This window comes from Papaver somniferum, unplaced genomic scaffold, assembly GCF_003573695.1.
Source record: "Papaver somniferum cultivar HN1 unplaced genomic scaffold, ASM357369v1 unplaced-scaffold_131, whole genome shotgun sequence".
NCBI classification, from domain to species: Eukaryota; Viridiplantae; Streptophyta; class Magnoliopsida; order Ranunculales; family Papaveraceae; genus Papaver; species Papaver somniferum.
This window is the reverse complement of record NW_020622270.1, coordinates 3,645,234-3,668,398: the sequence shown is the minus strand read 5'-3', so window position 1 is coordinate 3,668,398 and position 23,165 is coordinate 3,645,234.

The following is a 23,165-nucleotide window of genomic DNA, read 5'->3' as shown; positions in this document are numbered from 1 at the left end:
ATAAGTTTTTTTTTTCTCTCCTCTAAACTTTTTTTTAATTTTCATAACTCTAAAAATATGATTTTAGAGTTATTATAAGTGAAAATTAGTTATCACACTAATCTTGATTATCAAACACTAAACTTGATTATCAATCACTAATCTTGATTATTAACAATAAGGGTTAATTGGTCATTTCCATATTGTTTTGGATAAGGGGCACTTGAATTACCACCTAATGACCCTTTTTGTCTTATTAATTTTGCCGCCCCTCTACCATTCCTTGCCGCCCCTATACCAAGCTTGTTTATTAATGTATTCTTATGATCCTAAAAATTATGGGTTTTACTCTCTTGATCTCGGGGTTATTTAATAAAACTTGCAAATTATTCTAGTGGCCCTGAAATATTATAGGAAGTAGGATTAACAAAATAGCCGATGTGCAAATTGCCTGCACATAAAATCAGTGTGCATATTGCCGGCACATTATAAAAATATGAAGAAAATTTTAAAAATTATTTAAAAAAATCAGTGTGCATATTGCCTGCAAACTATAAAAATATGAAGAAAATTAAAAAATATTATGTACAGAAATCAGTGTGCATATTTCCTAAACGTAAAATCAGTGTGCATATTGTCTGAACACTATAAAATATGAAGAAAAGTTAAAAAATTTATTTAAAGAATAAAAAATTATGTGAAATGAAAATTTGATAGTTGTATTTAGGCTCGTTGTGTAGGTCATTCAAAAAACTTTCCAAATATATAAAATTTGTCGAATTCTTACGTATGATGCGTGAGACATGTTATGTTTAAGTAGGCATGACGACTATACCCTTAATAAAGGATATAGATTATTTGATAATATCATCAAACATATTATCCAAATGACCCTCCTTCTTTTTTAAGGGTCATTTCAATAAAATTGGTTAATTTTTTTTAAAATAAATTTTAAGTAAAAGGCCATTTGAACAAGAAAGAATGAGGGGATGACCATACACTTAATTCCCACTTTTAATAATAAAATACTCGTGTGAATAGATACTATTATAGGGTAGAAGTTGACCATAACCCTCTCATGTATAGGACTATAGGTATGGCTTTGACTGTGATATGTTTCCTTGATTACTAATACCCAAACAATTATGGGACAAAGACGTACCACAATCTAAATGGTTGAGAGGAGAATAATTTTAACATTGTAATTAGTAACGAACAAAGAGATGGAAATGATTAAGGGTCTAGATTTATGGTCCCAAATTTTGACCATAAAATTTGTCTCGTGTATAGCGTTTTCGAATTTATAATTATGAGTGCAGTATATCAGCTGCTACTGCCTTAAACTGAGAGTTATGTGAAAATTTTGGCATATGCTTATCGAGGGAAAGGGAATTAGTTTGAGAGTTGAAGAAATTAACAAAAACTAATTGTCTTAAAAAAAATTATCTTGTGGAAAAAGAACATAATTGAAAAATAAAGAAAATACTAATAAAATAAAAAGCATCTTTTAAATTTCAGGGATTATGGGGAAATGACCACCACGTTTATGGGTGTGCAAGAAGTCTAGAACCGCGGATTTCACTCGTATCCGTCCGTAAAATTACAGGTAAACCCCAATCCACAAGATCTATGGGTCGGACGCGGATGAGATTTTCAAATCCGTATTTTTAACGGTTTGGTTGGACTTTGAAATCCGTGAATTTATCCGTACCCGCAATAACCATAAGAAAAATGAGAGGAGGAGGCTTAGGACATCCATTGTAGGCGTGGTAATCCAATAAATTGATTCTTGTATTGTAGTAGGAGAGGAGGCTTTCGCATCGTATGTAGGCATGGCCGGGTCATCATTTATGGTTCTGGTCGTTGAACTGGTGCCAAGTGTTAAAATATCACACGATGTTAAATCATCAGTTAAATGCAATAAAACTAGCTTGTATTGATTTTCTGTTGCATCGAATCCAAACCCAGTCCCATCTCTCTCATGACTAATCAGTGTAAGATGTTTGAGTTCTCCTGTTGCTGGGTTGCATATATAGATGAAATGCTTACTATATAGACAGATAAAAGATTTGCATGAAAACATATGAAATTCTTCTTCTTCTACAGTATGCTTCAGAAATCTTGATACTTTTAACTCAGCTCTCTGTTCCTTCACATCTTTGGAACTACAACCCTCTTCAACAGATGTCATACTCAATGTCTTTTCGGGGTATCGTTCCTGTAGTTTGCAATAAGTATGGGACATAATAGCAAAGGGAAAGGAGGGCACTCTGGTAACAAGAAGTAGAAAAGCAGTACATGAAAAGTATATAGGTAAAGACATGTTTTTTTTTGAAAGAGTAAATATGTAGTTAATCCACATCACCGTTAATTCGCGGGTGATTGGGCCGGACACGGTTGGATTTTCCAAATCCGTAACTTTGACGGATTGGACACGGGTGAACCCTAATCTGTATCTGTCCGTCCATTGCACACCCCTAACCACGCTAGTGTTATCTTCTTGATCCAAATTGAATCTCATGATCTCCTTAAGCTTGTAAAATCTACTTAGATATCACCTTTACAATCTTAAGCTTGTAAAATCTACTTGGACATCACCTTTATAATCTTCACGTATCCATATTTTGAAGCCATGTAAAATAGGTTCGGTAGGTTTTCATTCATTCTGAAGCCATTTAAAATAGGTTCCATAGGTTTCCATTCAACTTTGTCTCAAATTCACGGCATACTCTTTATGACCTATTTTCTTATTACTTGACGGCTATCACGATGTAGCAATTTCAAATTCGAGCACAACACAACATAGCATATGATCTGGCATGGCAGGGGAACAACATGTTAGTTTAGTGTGTTGTACCGCGTCAGAAAAAGAAGCACATAGGCACGACAAGGCATGCGAAGAAAGCACGTTGTTGTTTTTGGAGGAATTATTTTCCTAACTATATTTTGGAAAGTCCTCAAATGTGAGAGCCGATTAATACTTTTTTCTAAAGTACTTATTAATACACATGATAACTTTTTTTGTTCAATTGTATCATGTAATGTTCTTATTTTTGGTGGCTCTGAGGGTAGCTTTTGTGCATACTATCGGTCCAACCATGGGTGACAAAGCAAAGGAGTGATCAGTTCCTTAATTGGATAGGGTATTTCTTACGGTATTGGACTTCGAGTATTGCACATTTCCCTTCTCGCCTTAGTTTTGTGCATTTATGGGCTTGGTTCCTTAATCGTGTCCAGTTTAGGTAACACTTGGCCCCTTGCTTTAGGTGATCAGGTGTTTGAGTAAAAAAAAATTAACTATTGTTTGGAGGGAGATATCTCGGTCAAGTGATTCTTCCCTTAGCCAAAGACAAGTTCCTCGATTCTGGATATCTCATATTATGGCAGGACATCATCCGATTTCTTGATCGTGATGGCATTACCTTAGATTTGTTTCCGTCTTAGGTAGATTAGGGTGTACCCCGCTTCATCTTGATTCATAAGGCTATATGGCATTGCCTTGGGTCTATGTGTCCGTCTCAGGCAGTTTAGGTATTTTACCCTTCCATTCGACAACGAATAGAAGGTGTGGCTAGCACCGTGCCATAGTGTTGATGGGCTTCGAGTATAATGCAATTATGGAATGATTATTCTACATGTAAGTGCAAGAAATGATGGAAAAAATTAAAGAAAAAATTTAACACAAAAATCATAGGCAGACAAGTAATCAAACAGATAGAGAATAAAAAGAAAGAAATAATCAAAGTAAATAAATAACAAGTGAGCAAAAGGAGGAATTTTATTATTCTCAAAAGAGGGTTTATAATCCCTTAGTACATTTAGGTAAAGTTTCATGACCTTTTACAAGTAGGGATTCAAACCCTATTTTCATAATTTGACCTTCTAAGCGATAGGTTGTAAGCAATGTATTGCTTGAGGTACTTAATATTTCATGGGCGTTCCAGTTCTTCCCCATTAGGTTTGAGCAACATGTATGCTCCATCACCTTCCTTGGCGCTGACTGTGAGTGGTCCTTCCTATGTGGGTGCATATTTTCCCGACTCGCGTTGGTATGGCGGGATCTCGTGCCAGACTTTATCGCCTGGGCTAAATTGCCTCTGATGAACACGTTTGTTGTATTCTCGGGCTAACCTTCCATGGTAATTTTCTATCCTTGAAGAGCTATCTCTCTATTTTCCTCGAGATCTTCTAGCTTAGCGATTATCATGTCCGAGGTTAGGTTATTTTCCGAAGCCTCGGTTTTAGTCGTTGGGATCATCATTTCAGTCGGTATGATCGCTTCCGTACCATATGTTAGAGAGAAGGGGGTCATCCCTGTTAACTCTCTTCGAGTGGTCAGATAGGCACATATAACATTGTGAATTTGTTCGCACTATCTAGCCCCGTGTCCATCCAACTTCTTTTTTAGTATGTCGGCGACGGTCTTGTTGGTGGCCTCTGCTTGGCCATTACTCTCGGGGTAGATGGGTGTAGATTTGTTCTTTCTGATCTTGAAGTAGTTGAAGAGGAGATCAATTTTTTTCCCTTAGAGTTGGGCCCCATTGTCAGAGACAATGGCAGATGGGATACCGAAGCGACATTTGATGTGCTCAAAGAGAAATTTAAAGACATCGTGGTCTCTGATGTGCCTGAGGGCCGACGCCTTTACCCATTTTGTGAAATCGTCTGTGGCAATGATTGGGTATTTCCTCTGCCCTGTACCAGCTCGTAGGGTACCTATGATGTTCACTCCCCACTTGGAGAATGGCCAAGGGCTTAGTATATATTTTAAATCCATCGAAGGGGCATGCCTTCGTTTATCAAAATTTTGGTATTCTATGTATCGTTCTGCCATTTTTTTTGAATCTTCGTTCATACGAGGCCATAAATACCCTTACAATATGGATTTGTGAGCTAGGGATCTTCCCCCGCTATGGTTTCCTGCGTAGCCATAATGTATTTATTTTAATATCTCCTAACCTTCAGTAAAGGAAAGGCATCTAAATAAAGGTCCCAAATATGACTGCCGATATAGTATGCCCTCCCTGAGTTGGTAGTTTCCTAATCGTGATACCACTTTGTGTGCAAGTTTTTGGTCACTTGGGAGATCGCCATTGGCTAGATATTTCATGATCAGGGTTCTCCAATCTTCTTCGGGCAAAGATTCTCGGCTTGTGCTTATATTGAGGAAAGTAGTAACCTCTCGATTCTCATGGTTGTAGCCTCTGGATCTATCGTGCATGTTGTTGTTCCTGCATAGGCGCCAGAAAGTGATGTTAGGTATCTTCCCGATATAGTGTTTGGTGAGTTGAAGATATCGCTGCAAACATGCATCAGAAGCCTGATATATTCTAACTATTTATCGTATGACAAGCTGTGAGTCACTTGTGAGTCTCACTTCATCAATTTCGAGTGCGATTATTACTCTGAGAGCATGTATAACTTCCTCATACTCGGTTATGTTATTTGTGGATGGGAACTCTAACCTCAGGCTGTAAACGATCCTTCGTCCTGTCGAAGTCGTGAAGACCATTCCGATGCCAGATCCTTCCGAGTTACACGACCCGTCAACAAAAACTTCCCATCGCCTTGGGTTTTCTGAGCGAAGCAGTTCGGGTGGATCTTCTAACTCGTCCTCCATTCCTAGGATTTCTTCAATCTCATCGGTATCGTCTAGGGGAAAGTCGGCTAAGAAGTCCGCAACGACTTGAGTTTTTATGGCGGTTTGGGATTGATATTTTACCCCACACTATTTTATTTTGGCTCCCTATTCGGAGATTTTTCCTGCTCTATCGACATGGTCTAGGATAGACTCTATTGGAGCCTTTGTAATAACAGTCACAGTGTGTGCGTGAAAATATGTTCGCAACTTTGTGTCGCATAGACCAAGGACAATGCGATTTTCTCGATTTTCGAGTAGTTCTTCTCCGTAGAGGTCAGAGTATTACTTATGAAGCAAATAAGTTTTTCCACTTCTTTGTCTATGCGAGTTAGTACCGCAGTGATCGAAGTGTTTAGTCGCCGATAGGTAGATGTAAAGGTCTTCGTTTGGGTTTAGTTTTTGTAATACTGGCAAAGTGGCCAAGTGTTCCTTGATCTTTTGGAAGGACGCTTCACACTCGGCTCTCCACAAGAATTTTTCTCCCTTTTCAGAGTGTTAAATAAATCCTTACATTTGTCGGACGATCTAGCTATAAACCTTCCCAGGGCTGCTAGCCGACCATTTAGTCTCTGCACGTCTTTAACTGTTGCATGCGAGGGAATCTCTAGTATGGCTTGCACCTTGGCCGGCTCGACCTCGATGCCTCGTTTAGTGACCAAGTATCCCAAGAATTTTCCCGAGGTTACTCCAAAAGAACATTTTGCTGGGTTGATTTTCATGTTGAATTTCCTTATTTGTTCAACAATTTACTTAAGATCGTTAGCATGGTCCTGTGGGAGTTTGCTCTTGACGAGCATATCATCCACATACACCTTTAAGGTTTTGTGTATCCAACTGTCAAAAAACATTTCCACCATTCTATGATAAGTCACGCCGGCGTTTTTTAGTACGAACGACATCTTAGTATAACAGTATAGACATCGGGGAGTGAAGAAGGCGGTATGCTCTTGATCTTCCTTGGCGAGCGGGATTTGGTTATAACCTAAACCCGTCCATTAGGGGTAACAAACCGTATCCATACGTTGCTTCTATGATTTTGTCGATATTGGGGAGTGGAAAGCTGTCCTTCGGGCAGGCTTTATTAAGATCGTCGTAATCGATACAGATTCATACTTCTCTATTTTTCTTTCAGACCATCACCATGTTTGATATCAATATCGGATATTGTACTTCTTGGATAACACCTGATGCCTCCATCTTATTTAGTTCGTTTTGAGTTTCTTCATGATACTCTGGTGCCACCTTTCGCATCTTTTACCTCATGGGTTTGTTCTTTGGGTTAATTTTCAAGTGATGGAAACAGACCTCTAGGTCTATCCCAGGCATTTCTTCCATGCGCCATGCAAAGACATCAGAATATTCTTTTAATACTCGCACCAATTTTTCTTCTTCCTCTCTGTCGAGGAGAGTTGCGATCTTAATCATACCTGGGGTTTTCGGTTTTTATGATGTTCACTTCCTTTATAGGTTCCAAGGCATAGAAGTTTGACCTAAGCACTCCGACATCGGAGAGGTTCTGTAATTGCTACAAGGGCTCCATGGGTGAGTCCGAGGTTGGGACTGGTACATTTTTCGAGCGCTTTGCTTATTTTGTTTCTGCTATGTAAGCATTGATTTCTTCTTAGCTCTTAGCATTCTTAGCTCTTTTCTTCTTTGTCTTTGGGGAATTTACTCTATTTTTTCCATTTTGCACGTCCATATTGTAACAATACTTTGCCTCACCCGAGTCTCCAATGATCTCTGCGATCCCATGGGGTGTTGGAAACCTTAGTCTCTGGTGGTAAGTTGATGCGACTCCATTAATCCCGTGGACCTAGGATTGCCCGACATTGGCAGTGTAGGGTAAAATTACATCCAATACACAGAATGGAGTCAAGGTCAGGATTTTACCTACACGGATTTCTAGAGTTACCTCGCTCCTTGGATGGGTAGATGAGCCATTGAAGCCAAATATATTATATGTGGAGGGTATTAGACATCATCCTTTAGACCCATTTGCTTGAATGTCTCGTAAAATAAGATTTCGAAGGAACTTCCTCCGTCGATCAGTATCTTAGGCATTTCCCATGGTAGTGCCTTTGGATTCTCTTCCTTGTACTCGTGCTCAGGGAGCGAGATAGCCATCATGACCACTAGGGGCTCGTTGTGGCTCCTTCCTCCATCGGGTGCCTCAGAGGCTTAAATGCTGATAGGCTATTTCATCCACTCCTCCATGGGAGGTTCTTTTTCCATACTGAAAACTTCATCATCTTCAAAGTTTCGCTTGTGAATTTGTCTTGTGATACTTCCTTCGGGTGTAGGAGCAGTGATAACCGAGTGTGATATCGTATTGCATCCCAAATACTATGCCTCGCGAGGAATTTCCACGCGATGTACGGGTGGTCCTGCCACTAGTTGGGTCGCTCCTGGAGTTTATCGTCATCAATCATGTCGTGCACCATTTTTTTCAGATCTCTGCACGAGTCTGTTGGATGGCTATAGAACTGGTAGAATCCACAGAACTCTGTCATGTTCTTAGCCCGCTCGGGTTGTTGTCCTCTGTTCCATGGGAAGGTAATCTTACATTTACCGTCGATCTTCTTGAAGATCTAGGATATAGGGGTGTTTAGCTTTGTGTAGATTGGGTCTACAAAACTTCCTTTGTTTTGCTGAGCTTGGTCTCTCCCTTTCCATTCTCCACTTCGATGTTTATCTAACTGTGTGTATCCGTTGTTTGATCTCCCGACTCCTTGGCTCTACCACATTTGCTCCTCTACTGTTTCCTCTGAATAACTTATCGTAGGTCCCATCTTGGAGCTCTTCAAGGTCTATGTAGTCCTGCTGAATTTCTCTCAATTTCCTTACGCAGAGTGACATAGTTTGGTACATGCTGACGAATATATGATCTGTTTTCCTGAGACTTTTTTTCAAGCCCAATATCGCATAGGCTTCTGGGACCCTTCCGATCTCGACACATAATTTTCTTCAGCGAGTTACAAGAGGCGGAGCGACTCATTTGGTCCTCGAGCTAATTGGAACAGCATGTCGATCTTTGGTTTGACTCGGCTGTTATGCATGTATGCTTCTAAAAATAGCTCGGGTAGATGGGCAAATGACTTAACCGATTCTTTCGGAAAATTATTGAACCACATTAGGGCCTCGTCTTTTAGAATTTTTGGAAAGAACTTACACACCATGACATCATAGTGACTCAATTGTGTCAATGTCATGCGGTAAGACATGAGATTCTCGATCGCATCGTCAGTCCCACTGAAGGGAGTCGCGAACGTTGGTAGTGAGCATTTCCTTGGAAATGGTTGAGCCAAAGACTTTCCGACATGGGAGATTGTCCTTCCTCCTGCATTACTTCCGCCAACTTTTGACCTCCTTGTCTTCCTCTAGCCTCTCTGCACATTGCCTCGAGTTGGCATAGTCGGACTTGCAATTGATCGTCAATATCCCTTGTTTTGGCATTAATTATTTTCCATTGCTCTCTTTCGGGCGATAAAAAAACTTCTGGGCGACGATATATTGATCGCCCTGAGTCCTCGTTGGATTGTTCGACGTACGAAACTATCTTAGAGCGAGTTGACTTTGAAGTCTACCCTCGTTTAGGGTTTACGGCTGCGGGATTCTCGGCCACGCAGTTTGTTTTAGTTTCGTATTATTTATTCTTTTCTCATTTATGTTTAGGATCGACAACGGACGACCCTTCGGACGGGCTGTCCTCTTTGTTCAGAACTCCCCTGCTCCCCTTACGAAAACTATCCTTTGTTTCCTCATTTGATGTGTCAGGGATGTGGACTCGCTCATCGTCTTGCAAATTCTCAAAATGATTTTCCTCCTCGGGGATCTCCTCCATGATAGTGAGTGGAAATTTTTTCTTCGTTCTGCGTTTCAGCTTACGGTTTTTCTGTTCTAGCCTCTTGTTACGTCGTTTTAACTTTTTCATTATTTCCTCATGCGCCTTTTGTGCTTTCATAATGGCCACAAGAGTTGCAATAGTGTCAACGAGGTTAGAAGAATCATCCTTCTTTTCCCCGTTGTTTAACATTTGTCTCGGCAAACGGTTCAACCCTCCTGGTTGAGTTAGATGAATATCTTCTTGTCCCTCGAAGGTCGAAGGGATTTTTATCTTCGTCAAAGCTAGAGTTTTTTGTCAACCCTTCACGATATTGGTTATCGGGATGTCCGTATCCTTGGAGTACACCATTGTGTATATCCTCGCCTGGTTCCATATCGTTTAGTCCTTCGAGTTGGGTTCCGCCGGTTTCACCTTGGCTCGTGCGAGCGGATCATCTCATCACCATCGCCTTACCTGCGATATATGAAATAATGCTAATTGAAAAAGCGGGGGTACAACAACCACAACCAATATTTCGTTTAGCAATATGAATCGACAAACTCTAATATACTTTCAAGAGAACCAACTAGACATTCAGACACAATCTAGAAAAAGTATATCAAATAGTTTATATCTCTATCTCCTAATTCAATTCGCAATCAGCAAATAGGAATTTGCGAGCCCGATTGAATATAACTTAAATAACTTGAATGGTACCAAAGACCAATGTTCAAGGATCAATCAATTTCCAATCAACAACCAAAGGTTGGATTTACCAATTGATCAATTCAATGAACATCCAGTGATATTTCAATTATATAAAAAACATAATGCGGAAAGGAAATAACACAGACTCCAGAAATTTTGTTAACGAGGAAACCGAAAATGCAGAAAAACCTCGGGACCTAGTCCATCTTTGAATACCACACTGTATTAAGCCACTACAGACACTAGCCTAATACCAATGAACTTCAGACTGGAATTTAGTTGAGCCCTAATGAATCTCACACTGATCAAGGTACATTTGCACTCCTTACGTCTCTGAGCCCCAGCAGGATTCTACACACTTTATTCCCTTAGCTGATCTAACCCACAACCAAGAATTTCTACGACCCAAAGTCGAAGATTTAATAGACAAATCTGTCTCACACAGAAAAGTCTATTGGAATAGATAAATTTGTCTCCCACAGAAATACCTACGATTTTTTCTCTGTATTTTGATATATCAAGGGGAACAAGAACCAATTGATATACCAGACCTATATTCCCGAAGAACAGCCTACAAATATCAATCACCTAACAATAATCTTAATCGATTAACGAAACAAGATATTGTGGAATCACAAACGATGAGACGAAGATGTTTGTGACTACTTTTAATCTTACCTATCGGAGATAAATCTCAAGAAAATATTAGCAAATATAATACTCAATCACGATAGTAAAAGTAAGATAAGAACATGCAACTACAGATAAAATAGTTGGGTCTGGCTGCACAATCCCAATGAATTCTTCAAGTCCTTAACCTACAGGGTTTCGTGAAAAACCTAAGGTTAAAGGAGAATCGACTCTAGTCGCAACTAGTATCACACATAAGTTGCGGGGATTAGGTTTCCCAGTTTCTAGAGTTCTCATTTATATAGTTTTCAAATCAGGGTTTGCAATCTAAGTTACCTTGGTAACAAAGCATTCAATATTCACCGTTAGATGAAATCCTGATTAGATTCAAGATAATATCTTTCAACCGTTAGATCGAACTTATCTTGTTATACACAAATGAAATGTACCCTCATTTAGGTTTATGTAACCGTACCTAAACGTGTACACCATGTTGGCTCAACAACATTTAACCGAGGTTAGATATTTGAACATTCTCATATCAACCTTATTCATCTTAACCATAACTAGTTCAAATGACTTAAATGAAACTAGTTAAAGAGTTGTTCAATTGTTGTATTCTCATATAAGTATACAAGAACACAACTGAAGCAAAATCGGTTTGATTCACTTGAATCAATTCATGAGCATTATAGCCATAGTTTGCAAAGAATGCATTCCTTATTATATAAATGTATTTGTTCATGACATAACCGATTTTAGAACTTTAACCACTCAAGTATGCAAATGGGTACGCATAATTGAATAGCCGTACCAAGTTTGGTTTTCTCAAGTATGCGAACAGGTACGCATACCTCCAAACCCAGCAAAATTTTCTGGTCATAAACCTACGCCAGTATGCGTACGGGTACACGCACTTAGGTTCCCATACTTCTCAAACCAACAGGTATGCATACTATGGTTCCCGGACATGGATCCCATATATGCAAGAGTGCACAACATGTTTATAATCCAATGTTGGTTAAGTGTTCTAAACACTTATTTCAATCATTGAAACTTTCTTAGAGGATGACAATAGCCGTTTTCACACACTATTAGCATCAAAGCAATTTTCAAGATATTGAAATAATCATAAGGAAGCATTCCAAGTCTACACCAAGTGATTGTATCACACAAACCATGTAAGATGTTACTCGACAATTTTCATAGGATTATCTTTTGAATCTCGTCAAGAATATAAGATGAACTTGGTTGAAGCGAAAGCTTACTAACACATATTTCGAGAAATATATAAGCGAGTTAAACTCAGCTCGAAATCTCAAATGTGCATAATCGAAAACCATATAGTAATTCGACTTATGTCTCAATACAGGAGATAGAGTAGAAATAGACTTTCCGAGTGACAGCTGAGTTTTAGTCTCCACATACCTTTTGTTGACGAAGTTCCACAAGCTCTCCTTAGTAGTTCTTCGTCTTCAATCGATGAACCCCCTGAAGTCTAATACTCAACTACACAATCTATCCTAGTCCGAGACATCACTATAAGTAGACTAGAAATCAAGACTTATAGTTTTGATCACTAACATTGACAAACAAGCTTGAGATAGCAACGCTTACGAGTTCGACCGAGCAGTCCTCTAACACTTAATTTGTCTTTTCTTTCAGAAAAGCGGGACCCTAAGTTTGCATGCCATGTGCAATTACTAAGTCATAGTTCAGACTGGACAGTTTTGCTACATGAAGGCTTTTCAGTGAAATTTGGAGATATGTGGTGATATTAAAACATTCCCCACTTGCATAAAGTTTTAGTGACAGAAAAAGGTGTTTTGTTTTTATCTCTTTTCGAGTAAACTACCTCCTTCCACACGTCGTACCTTTAATGGGATAAAACCGAGTTATGACGATTGAGCACGTTTTCCCATTTTAGGAAACCGTTCCCAATATCTTTAAACTTTTGGTTTAAACAAAATTTGAGTTTGATGAATGATTATGTACTCACTAACCTTTCCCTTTGACTTAGAGTTGGATTTCTAAGAAGAAGATTGTGGGTTATCTTGAGTTTCTTAAAAGATGAAGAACACCATGAACAATTCGTCTTTTCAACTTTCGTAGGATGATTTTCTCTCTATGAAGTTTACCGACTTAAACTTCTTCCCAGCTATTTCGCGGAGGAGATCGCCCGAATATCGTTGCTTTGAAGTGGTTTAGACTTCATTTTCACTCCGATCTTCAACTCTCATGAGCATCTTTAGGAAGGCACCAGAAATCTTAGAAGATCAAAAATCTTAAACAAAGCGGGTGAAAAAGTCTAGATCTAGTATTTTTGAGGATCTTCAGGACTTCACCGATCGCATAGATTTTGTTGCTTCCTAGATCTACTCACGAGTTTCATAGAAATCTACACAGTGGTGTGAAAAACCACTTCTATTTGAAAGATTATGAAAAAACTATAGAGCCTTTACTAGGGAGGTAGATTAAATATTCATACCTCCCTATTTCTAGCGCCAAAATGTAACTGCATTTTTTCTGATGGCTACACCCAAGTATATCTAAGGGCTATAAAACTACTAACATTGAAGATTCAAAGATAAACAAGATGTAAAGAACATGAAAGTAAAGATTAACATAAGCATATAACGTGGTTCGGCCATGAAGTCCTACATCCACGGGAAAGAAACTATCTTCTTTATTGATTAAGGTCTTACCCTTGAAAGAGTTATAAATATCATTTAGACTTATCACTCTCTATTTCTCTAAGTCTCTCTATAGAATTCTCTGTAGAAAGACCATCTAAGATCACATTCCCATTTCCTTCTACATGGACTGGTATTTATAGACAATCTAAACTCGTGAAGGTATGGCCCGATCTCTCCAAGTTGATGGGGCTACCATACATCTTCTTATTACTTCAGAAGAATTCTATACTATCCCTCGTGATGCTTTTCTCGGTTATCCTTCCGAGTTATCTCGCTTGGTGTATTTTCGTACTGCTCCTCCTTGAGGGACATCGTACTGCACCATTCTCGGGTTATAGTATAGATCGTCCGAGCCTTCTGATGCGATGTACATTCGCCAACGCCTCTTCTGATCCTTCATTAAATGCATTCCTTCTTTCTAGAATTGACCGTATGATTTGATTAGACCACCCCTCACACGCGTCATTCATGTAGCGTTGTAGCAGGCATTTTGATTCAGACGAAATCACCTTTTAGAGTATGATTTGATACTTTTATCTCATTATCTTATCATGAAACCATCCCTTAAGATGTTGACACGCGAAGATCGGATATTTTACCCTCACAAGTGAGACATGATCATATGATCATAGTATTAAGGAATTAGACTACGAAGTATAACGCTTATCTTTTGAACTTCGTAGATATGACATCAACATAATCGTATGAATGTTATTGTGATTATGTGTATGGGTAAAGGTGAAAATTTCATCCTAGGAAATAATGTATACATTTATTTAAAGGAAGTACATTCATGAACTTGTTTTATGAATCGAAAGGGAAATCGATAGGATTATTGGTATTGTTATTCATTGCATATCTTTGGATTACCAATATGTGTGAATTAGTAGAACCGATCATAACTTGTTATGTATCTTGGTATAACTAATCACAGTGCCTGACTTATGATTTGGTATAACTAGTTTTTATTAATTAGTATAACCGATCGTCCTAAGTAATCACCTGAGATGGTATGATCGATATTTCTAATTGGTGTGGACGATCCCAGTAATTGGTGTGATCGATCACAAAATAGTTGTGTAATCGATCCTTGTAATTGGTATAACAGGTCCTAGTAATTGGTGTAACCGATCCTGGTAATTGGTGTAACAATCCTAGTGACTTGTATAACCGATCACAAGCAATACGATGAGTATATGGTAACCAGTCCTGGTAATTGAAGTAGCCGATCCTGGTAACTGACGTAACCAGTCCTGGTAACTTGTGTGTCCGATCACAAGTAATCCATATTAAGGTATAACCGATTCTAGCTATCGGTTGAACCGATTGAACCCATGATTGCGATTCGATATTTGATCAATCACATAGTTGTCTTGGAATACAAATGAACCAATTCTAAACTTGTCTGCAAGTATGGTATAATCGATTCCAAGATTGTAAATATGAAATACGAATAACAAAGAAAAGATATCAACATACTTTGAACACGAACAATAACTCTTATCTTTTATTGTTCAAAGATATTCCTTAATTACTCAAGGAGATCCCGATCCGAAATAAATTAAGTATCTTTTGATTAAGGTTGTTAGTTTTATATACTTTAATTACCAGCAATTAAATGCATATCTCTAGAGAATAAAAATTAGTAATGTGTATTTACTAATTGGAGATTTTCTATTGAGAGATTTGGGAAAATATTGGACAAAGCATTTCCAGGAATTATGAAAACCGATTTGGGAATTTATTGCATATCTTAAGAATATTTTCGGTTTTGAAAATTCCTTGCTGTCCAAACATCCTTGGTCTATTAAATACCTAACTTTTCATTTCTAGCAAATTATCCTAAGAGCCAGGAAAACTTCATCTTTTTGTTGTTTCTAGTGGAGCCGTCTATCCGGAGAGGAAAGTACCCTAATTAGGCGAAATCTCTTGCGACCACTCGTTTAAAGACTTATGTGGGATCATGAAGCTATACGAGTACCGTTGGTGGGAAACTAGATAATTGTAGTTTATTAGTTTTCGATTGACTAACGGTTGGTGAATCTTGATTGCACCTAGTTTGTTTATTCTTGAGAATCTTCTCTTCTAATATAAGATTCACTCAAACTAGATCGAAGCTTCGACGACATATTTAGAACTGTTTGTAGGTCTAAAAACATCTTGTGATAATCCATTGTTAACAGACAATGAACAGTGCGTGATTGATCACAAGAGATTCAAGTGGTGTTGGTGAAGGTTTAAATAAGATTTGAAGACGCAGAAGATTTCTTATTGGTTTCTCACATCTTTTTGTAGCACAAACCTTGATCGGCTAGGATCCAATTAAAATAGGATTTATTTGATTGATTAGTTGTGTGAGATCAGTAACACCTAATAGGTCTCTTGAGTTATATTTTGATTGTTACAAATCCGAATCTTATTACTAAGGTAATAGAGATTGGATTGATCTAACCAGGAAAATGAGTTTATTAGTTTAAACGGAAGAGCCTTTGCATATGATTTGAGATATTTTTATCTGGAAAGAATCAATAGAGTTGTTACCAAACATATATGTTGTTCCTTTTACTGTTTGGAATATGATCCAAAGGAATTGTTCTAGTGCGTGCACCTATTGAATGTCAAAAGCGCAGGGATACTGAAGAAACTAAGTGAACTAGGTTTAGTTGCTTAGTCTCAACTATACAAAGTTGGTTTATATTTTGTATAGCGGCTTAATTCTGAGAGTATTCAATTCTGGACTTGGTCCCAGGGTTTTTCTGCATTTGCGGTTTTCTCGTTAACAAAATTTTGCTGTGTCATTTACTTAATTATTGTTATTATAATTTAAAGTAAATTACATAAACGTTAACTCCGTATGACTTGATAGTGATCCTATAGAGTTTGGTTAAGTCCGAACCTATTATCAAGTAATCACACTTTGATTGTTGTATTGTCTCGATCTCATATGCATAGACGATCACAAAAAGTGTGATTACCGATTTGCCGTATTTTCTCGATTTTGTCCATAGACAATCATTTTCGGTAAGAGGACTTATAGTTGGATATTTTAAAGATTATGGTGTATTTTGGTACCCTCATCTTTTCAGGGCCGACTGACTGAGCGAAGCGAGGGACGGAGGACCTTCTATATAGTCACTTTTTTGTAAAATGTAAGAGATCATTTGACACAAAAATATAAGAATGGTCAGGGTTGAAAAACCGAAAATACCCCTCCCTTTAAGTCCAATTATTATAACCCCTTGAGTATCCTATTTTTCAGGGGTATAATTGGCAAGCAAATTAGAATATTCCCCCCGTTCCACTTTACTTGATGTTTTAGGGTTTATTTTCTGTTCCAAAATAGATGAGAGTTTTAGTATTTTTTTCCAAATTCTCTCTAATTTACCGTTGATTTGGAATTACACCAGAGCATAAATTCTCATCGTAATTAACACATAAACAATTAATATAATTTTCAAATATTTCCCATGGAGGATATATAGTTTAATCTATACAAATTTGGTATATCCCAAGTAAATTACAATGGGATCGGTAACTTTCCCTAGAATCTAGAAACTAAAAATTAGGTCATTTAATATTTTTTTAAGGTATTAATATGGGTAGAATTGGAAAAATTTGACTCTTTCTGATGTTCCTTAATCTACGTTAAAAACTCTACAACATCAAGTAAAATGGAATGGAGGGAGTATAGCATATCTAAAAACCCGTGCCCTAAAATTTTACAAATTTTGTCTCGTCTGAAAGGTTTTAAAGAGATCAACACAATAACTACAAACAATAATATCAAATTTAAAAGTAAAAAAAATTACATTATCGTTTAGGCACAATTATTGGGCTGACCGAGCGAAGCGAGTGGGGACCTTATATGACCACTTTTTTTTGTAAAATCTAAGTGGTTAATTGACACAAAAAGATTGAATTTGTTTTTGGAAGTCACTTCTTTTTGGTGTGCACCTGAAAATCCGAAAATGCCCCTCCCTTTCAGTCTGATTTATTATAGCTCCCTGTGTATCCTATTTTTCAGCGGTATATTTGGAAAACAAACTTTAATATAACATATCCAAAAATCCGTGTCTTGGAATTTTACAAATTTTATTTCGTTGGAAAGGTTATAAAGAAATCTACGCAATGAGTACAAATAACAATACCAAATTTAGAGTTTTTACGAAAAATTCGGAGGCATTTATCATTTTAGACACTTCTTTAGAAAATTAAATGTATATACATTGTGTAAACCACCACAAAGGATACATAATACTTTATGTAGTTATATTTTGGTTTATGCATCAACTAATTTTCAGTTGCAACTAATAAAACGATATACTCCATCCGTTTCAAGAAAAGTGATACTTTCACTTTATGCACAATTCACGAAAATTGCATAGCCATTGTGCAGACCACCACGAAGGATGCATAACACATCATGCAACCACATTTTGGTTCATGGATCGACTAATTTTCCGTTTCTGTAAAAGTGATACTTACACATTCCGTTTCAGGAAAAGTAATACTTTCGTTCCGTTTAGGAAATGTATCATTTTTTCTGAAATGGAGCGAAAATATCACTTTTGTTTAAACATAGTGAAAATATCAGTTTTTCTGAAACTGGATGAAAATAGTCACAGACAAACTCCATCTTCAGATTCTTCTTCGGTCATCCCTTCCACTAGGACTATCAATGGATCCGGAACCTCCCGAGTACCACTGGACCCGGAACCAGACTCTACTTATAAAAGCCGGGTCTGGTTCCAAAATTTGTTGATCCAGAACCGGACCCGCTAAACAAACCGAGTACCCATCGGTTCCGGGTACCCATTAGGTATTAAGAAAACACACAAAAAAAGTTCAAAACCTTGATATACTTCTCTTTTTAGCTTGAATCTAACTTATATTTATCAAAATTTGTTATTATTTTTTTATTAATGTACTAAATAAAAGTTAAATGTAAGATAAAAATGAAAAGTGAAAGAAAAGATCAAAGCCAAAACTAGCAAAATACTAGTATTTTTTGCTTAGAAGAAGAATAAAAGAATGAATTACTGGGTACCCATCGGATATTATCCGTTTGGACTTATTAAGATTTGGGTCCAATCAGATAATTACCCGTCGGATCCCAACTTGTTAATGGTTATTATCTTAGGACCCGGATCCGGATCATATTCGACCGGATCCGGTTCCAGACAATGAGTACCCATTACAATCCTATCTGACACGGTGACGGTGGTTGTACTAGTGTATGATTTGTCCTAAAGTGAAAGCCAAATGAAGAATGAATGAAAAAAATCAACTCGACAAAAGTAAGACGAAGGGTATCAGACTGCGTACGACCCACCAACTGGGACCTCGTCGCGGGACCCATTCCATTACTCCTTCATTCTGAAGTAGTTTTTTGAAATTTTCGTCCAATGAACTGAAAATTCCAAGTGCGTAATAAAGCTCTTTCCCGACTGTACGCCATACGGTCATCATGTATTTAACAAGGATTTGATGGATGGATGAAAAAGTGGGAGAAGGTGATGCCAATAAGTAGATGGGTAGATTTAAGGCCACGAAAGAAATATGACTTACTACCTGTTGGAATTTTAAGTCATCACACGTGTCACGAGATATATAGTCGTCTATTTTCAGAGGTGTGTATATTGAGAATATTGACACTCCAAATATAAAAAGAAAACATTTTAATTTTTAAATTTATTTTTTAAAAGAAAATCAATACGTGCAAGGTGCTGCCAATATTTTGGCTTGGCAGAAGAAAATTAGTTGCGGTCATTTCTCGTCTGCAATACGTGTGCTTTTTTCATCTGGGGTAGCTCCACACAATGTGGGTACGTACCTTGATTTGCTAGATAAGCACCCACCAGCATCCCCTCCTGTTATTTCTGTTGACGCTGTCACAATAGACCTCATCACGGTGGATTTTCGGGCTGTTTTGGGTGCTATAAAGAGTTTCCCAAAGGATACTTCATGCGAACGTGATGGCTTACGTGCGCAACATTTAGCTGATGTGATGAGCGGTGTTGTAGCTGCCTCGATTATAGGGGTTGTCAATCTTTGGTTGGCCGGTAAATGTCCCAATAGTTTAGGCGAGTTTATTGCCAGTGCGCCCTTGACTCCATTACTTAAACCTGGAGTTGATATTAGGCCAATTACGGTTGGTACGACTTGGTGTAGACTGGTTTCCAAAGTAGTTGCTTTCTACGTTTGAAATGACATGCCTTCGTATTTAGGTGACTATCAATTTGGAGTTGGTGTGCCTGTCGGGGGAGAGTATTTTACACGCTGTAAATTGCTTATTGGAGATGAAAAGCCACTCTGATAAAATGTCAATGCTGCTTATTGACTTTTCCAATGCTTTCAACATGGTGAGTAGATCTCATCTCATCAGAGAGGTTCGTCTTCATTGTTCAGGTATTTCTCGCTGGGTAGAGTTTTGTTATTTGTGACCCGCTAAACTCTATTATGACCAATATATTTTGTGTTCTGCACTCGGGGTTCAGCAGGGGACCCCCTTGGTCCCTTGCTGTTTGCTTTGACTCTTCATCCTCTAGTGAAGACTATTGCTTCTCGATGCACTTTTGATTTACACGCTTGGTATCTAGATGATGGTACCATTATTGGTGATACATTGGAGGTAGCCAAGGCCTTGAGTATAATAGAAGCTGAAGGACCAAATCGGGGGTTACATCTTAATGTTAAGAAAACGGAAGTCTTTTGGCCTTCTATTGATCCCAGAAGTACAGTTGATGGTGTTTTCCCCCCTGACATTTGTAGGCCCTCTAATGGTGTTAAGCATTTGGGTGGACCTGTGAGTTTGGATTTGAACTTTATTAGTGATATGATGTTGACCAGGGTGAATAAAACTGTTCGACTGATGGATGCAATAAAAAAACTCAAACACCCTCAAAGTGAGATGTTATTACTTCGCAATTGCACCGGTGTGTCTAGATTATATTTTGCAATGCGTACTATCAATCCAGCAGCCTTGCAACCAGCCACTGATCTCTTTGATGACCATCTACTTAAATATTTGAGACTCTTAATCACTGGTGATAGAGCGGGGTTTGGACTATTATAGCGGAGATTGGCTATCTTTCCTATCAAAGATGGTGGCCTTGGCATCTACACCATGGCAGACACCCGCACCTACTGCTACCTTTCCTCTCAGAATCAGATAGCTTCAGTACAAAAGATAATTCTTAGTAGCTTTTTCTCAACAAATAAGGCTCTGCTTATCAGTTGGCTCTTCAGAACTTTATCCAGGTATGTGGATTACCTCCTTATTGTGTCGATGATACTTGCCCCCTTCCATGCAAGTCACTTATTTTGACGCAGTTAAGAAGCAAATCCCAAACCAATTTTATATGTCTGCAAGATATTCTGTTTTGTGGAAGTGTAACCGTGTCAAGCACCCTCAAGATTATTTATTAGTTGTACCTATCAGTGGGATTCATCAGTGTATTGGGCCTAGACAGTTTTGAGTCTTGCTTTGCTATCGTCTTGGTATCCCACTGTTTGTTGAGAATGGATTATGTACAAGTTGTAACAGATCTATCGACACCTTTGGATACCATGCGCTTCACTGTGCTAAATATATTGGGAGTAAGTTCCGACATGATCTTTTCCGTGATATTTGTTACAACGCTGGTGTACCTGCGCGCAAGGAAGTCTCTCTCGGCATTCTTTCAGATGAGGATAAAGTTGAGGCCCGCAGATATTCTTGTCCTCAATTGGGAAAATGGTCAAGATGTTTGTATGGATGTCACTGGTGTCTCTCCCTTTAGTGGTGAAGGTATGTGCTCTTTTGTCCCAGGGAAAGCTATTTCTAAGGCTGTTTCAAGAAAGCGTACTAAATACTTAGACAAGTGTACTACACTTGGGTATGGTCTGGGGGTCCCAGCTTTCTCTACTTGGGGGAACTTGGTGAAGACACTTTATGTTTTTTAAGTGTCTGAAGAACTGTGTTGTTAATAATGATGCTAATAGTGATTTTGGTAGTTTTAACAACACAGTTCTTCAGACGCTTAAAAAACATAAAGTGTCTTCACCAAGTTCCTAAGCTTCCAACCAATAGCTTTGTATGATTTCGTTATCCAAAATTTAAATAACATAAAGTTTGGAAAAAGACCGAATGACTTTTTGGTCAATTTATGAAACCGGAATAAGTATTGTAAGGTTTGATGATGTTTAACACAAGACCCCGATTTTTAAAATAAAATACTACCAAAATAAACGGACACACCACACGTTAGGCAGTCATATTTATGTATATGTATCAATTAGGTTTTTCCTTACAACTAATAAAACGATGTGTTTGTCTAAAAATAGCATTGCAATAAAAAATAAGATGTATAGTAAAATTTCGATAAATTAATAGTGTTGGGACCAAGAAAATTATTATTTTACCAAAGTTATTAATTTATCGAGTTAAAATTTAGCTTATCCAAGCCTAGTTGGGACCAGAGAATTTTATTATCTTAGCGAAGTAATTAATTTATTTCTACAGTATAACGAGTTATACAATCAGCATCGTTTTGTTTTTCTTCGGTTGACACTCCCTACCATGGCAACGCTGTTTTGGTACCACTTTTTAATATATAAATAATTTCCAAATGAAAAATGAAACTAGAATTAAGTAATTATTTAGTATTTGTTTTTATTTTTATTATTGACGAATTAAATGAAAGGGTATATAAAGAACGCCTGATTGCGGGATATAATTACTTCCCCCAACCAATAATGTCTGCTAAGGGGTGTTTTTTGGGGGTAAAAATACTAAAATACCCTTTCCTCAAAATAAAAATAAAAAAACTTAAAATAAAATAAAATAAAAAATCATATCCCCTATTTCCATTTACACTTCTTATTAATCTCTTTTAGGGTTAGGACTTTGAAACCTAAATATTCCCCATTCCATTTCAAATTCTCTTCTCCTTCTCTGCCGGCTCCTCACTCTGAAAACAATTTTTTATTTTACATTTGGAAGTGACGAAGACCATACTGGTAGTGATGGAGACCATGCCGATAGTGATTAAGACCATGTCGGAAATTAATTTTTTTACATCGCCGGAAGTGATGAAGACCATGCAGGAATTGATAAAGACAATGCCGGAAAATGGTGCCGGCATGCTTGGTATCTAACATTCGATGCCGTAACTAAATGCCGACATGCTCGATAGAAATATATCAATGCCGGTAGTCAAGTGAAAAAAATCAATTTTTTGGATACTTTATATCATGTGCCGGCAAAGAAATTTAAGTAACATAATATACCGTTAGTAGTCTCGGCATGCTCGAGAATTAACTAACTGTGCCGGAAATGGACTGATTAAAACAAGAAAAAAATTCAAAACAGAATAGGTTTTGAATTTCAAAACCTTAAAAAAATTCTACGAGACGTTGGGAGGGGCTACACCTCCGGACCCCATGGAAAACATTTATGAAAATTTCCAACAAATACCGGCATGGATGAACGATCGACAACAACGCCGACACACTGTGTTGGTGTGCCGGCATTGATATAACTATGAATACCATGCCGTCTTGAATTTCAAAATGGGGGATAAGCTCGGTGCCGGCATGAACGTGGTATGATTATCATGTCGGTATTGCTGCTTCCGGCCTTGTATTCATACCACGTCCATGCCGGCACCGAGCTTTTTCAGCTGCAAAAATGGTGGATTCAAAGAAA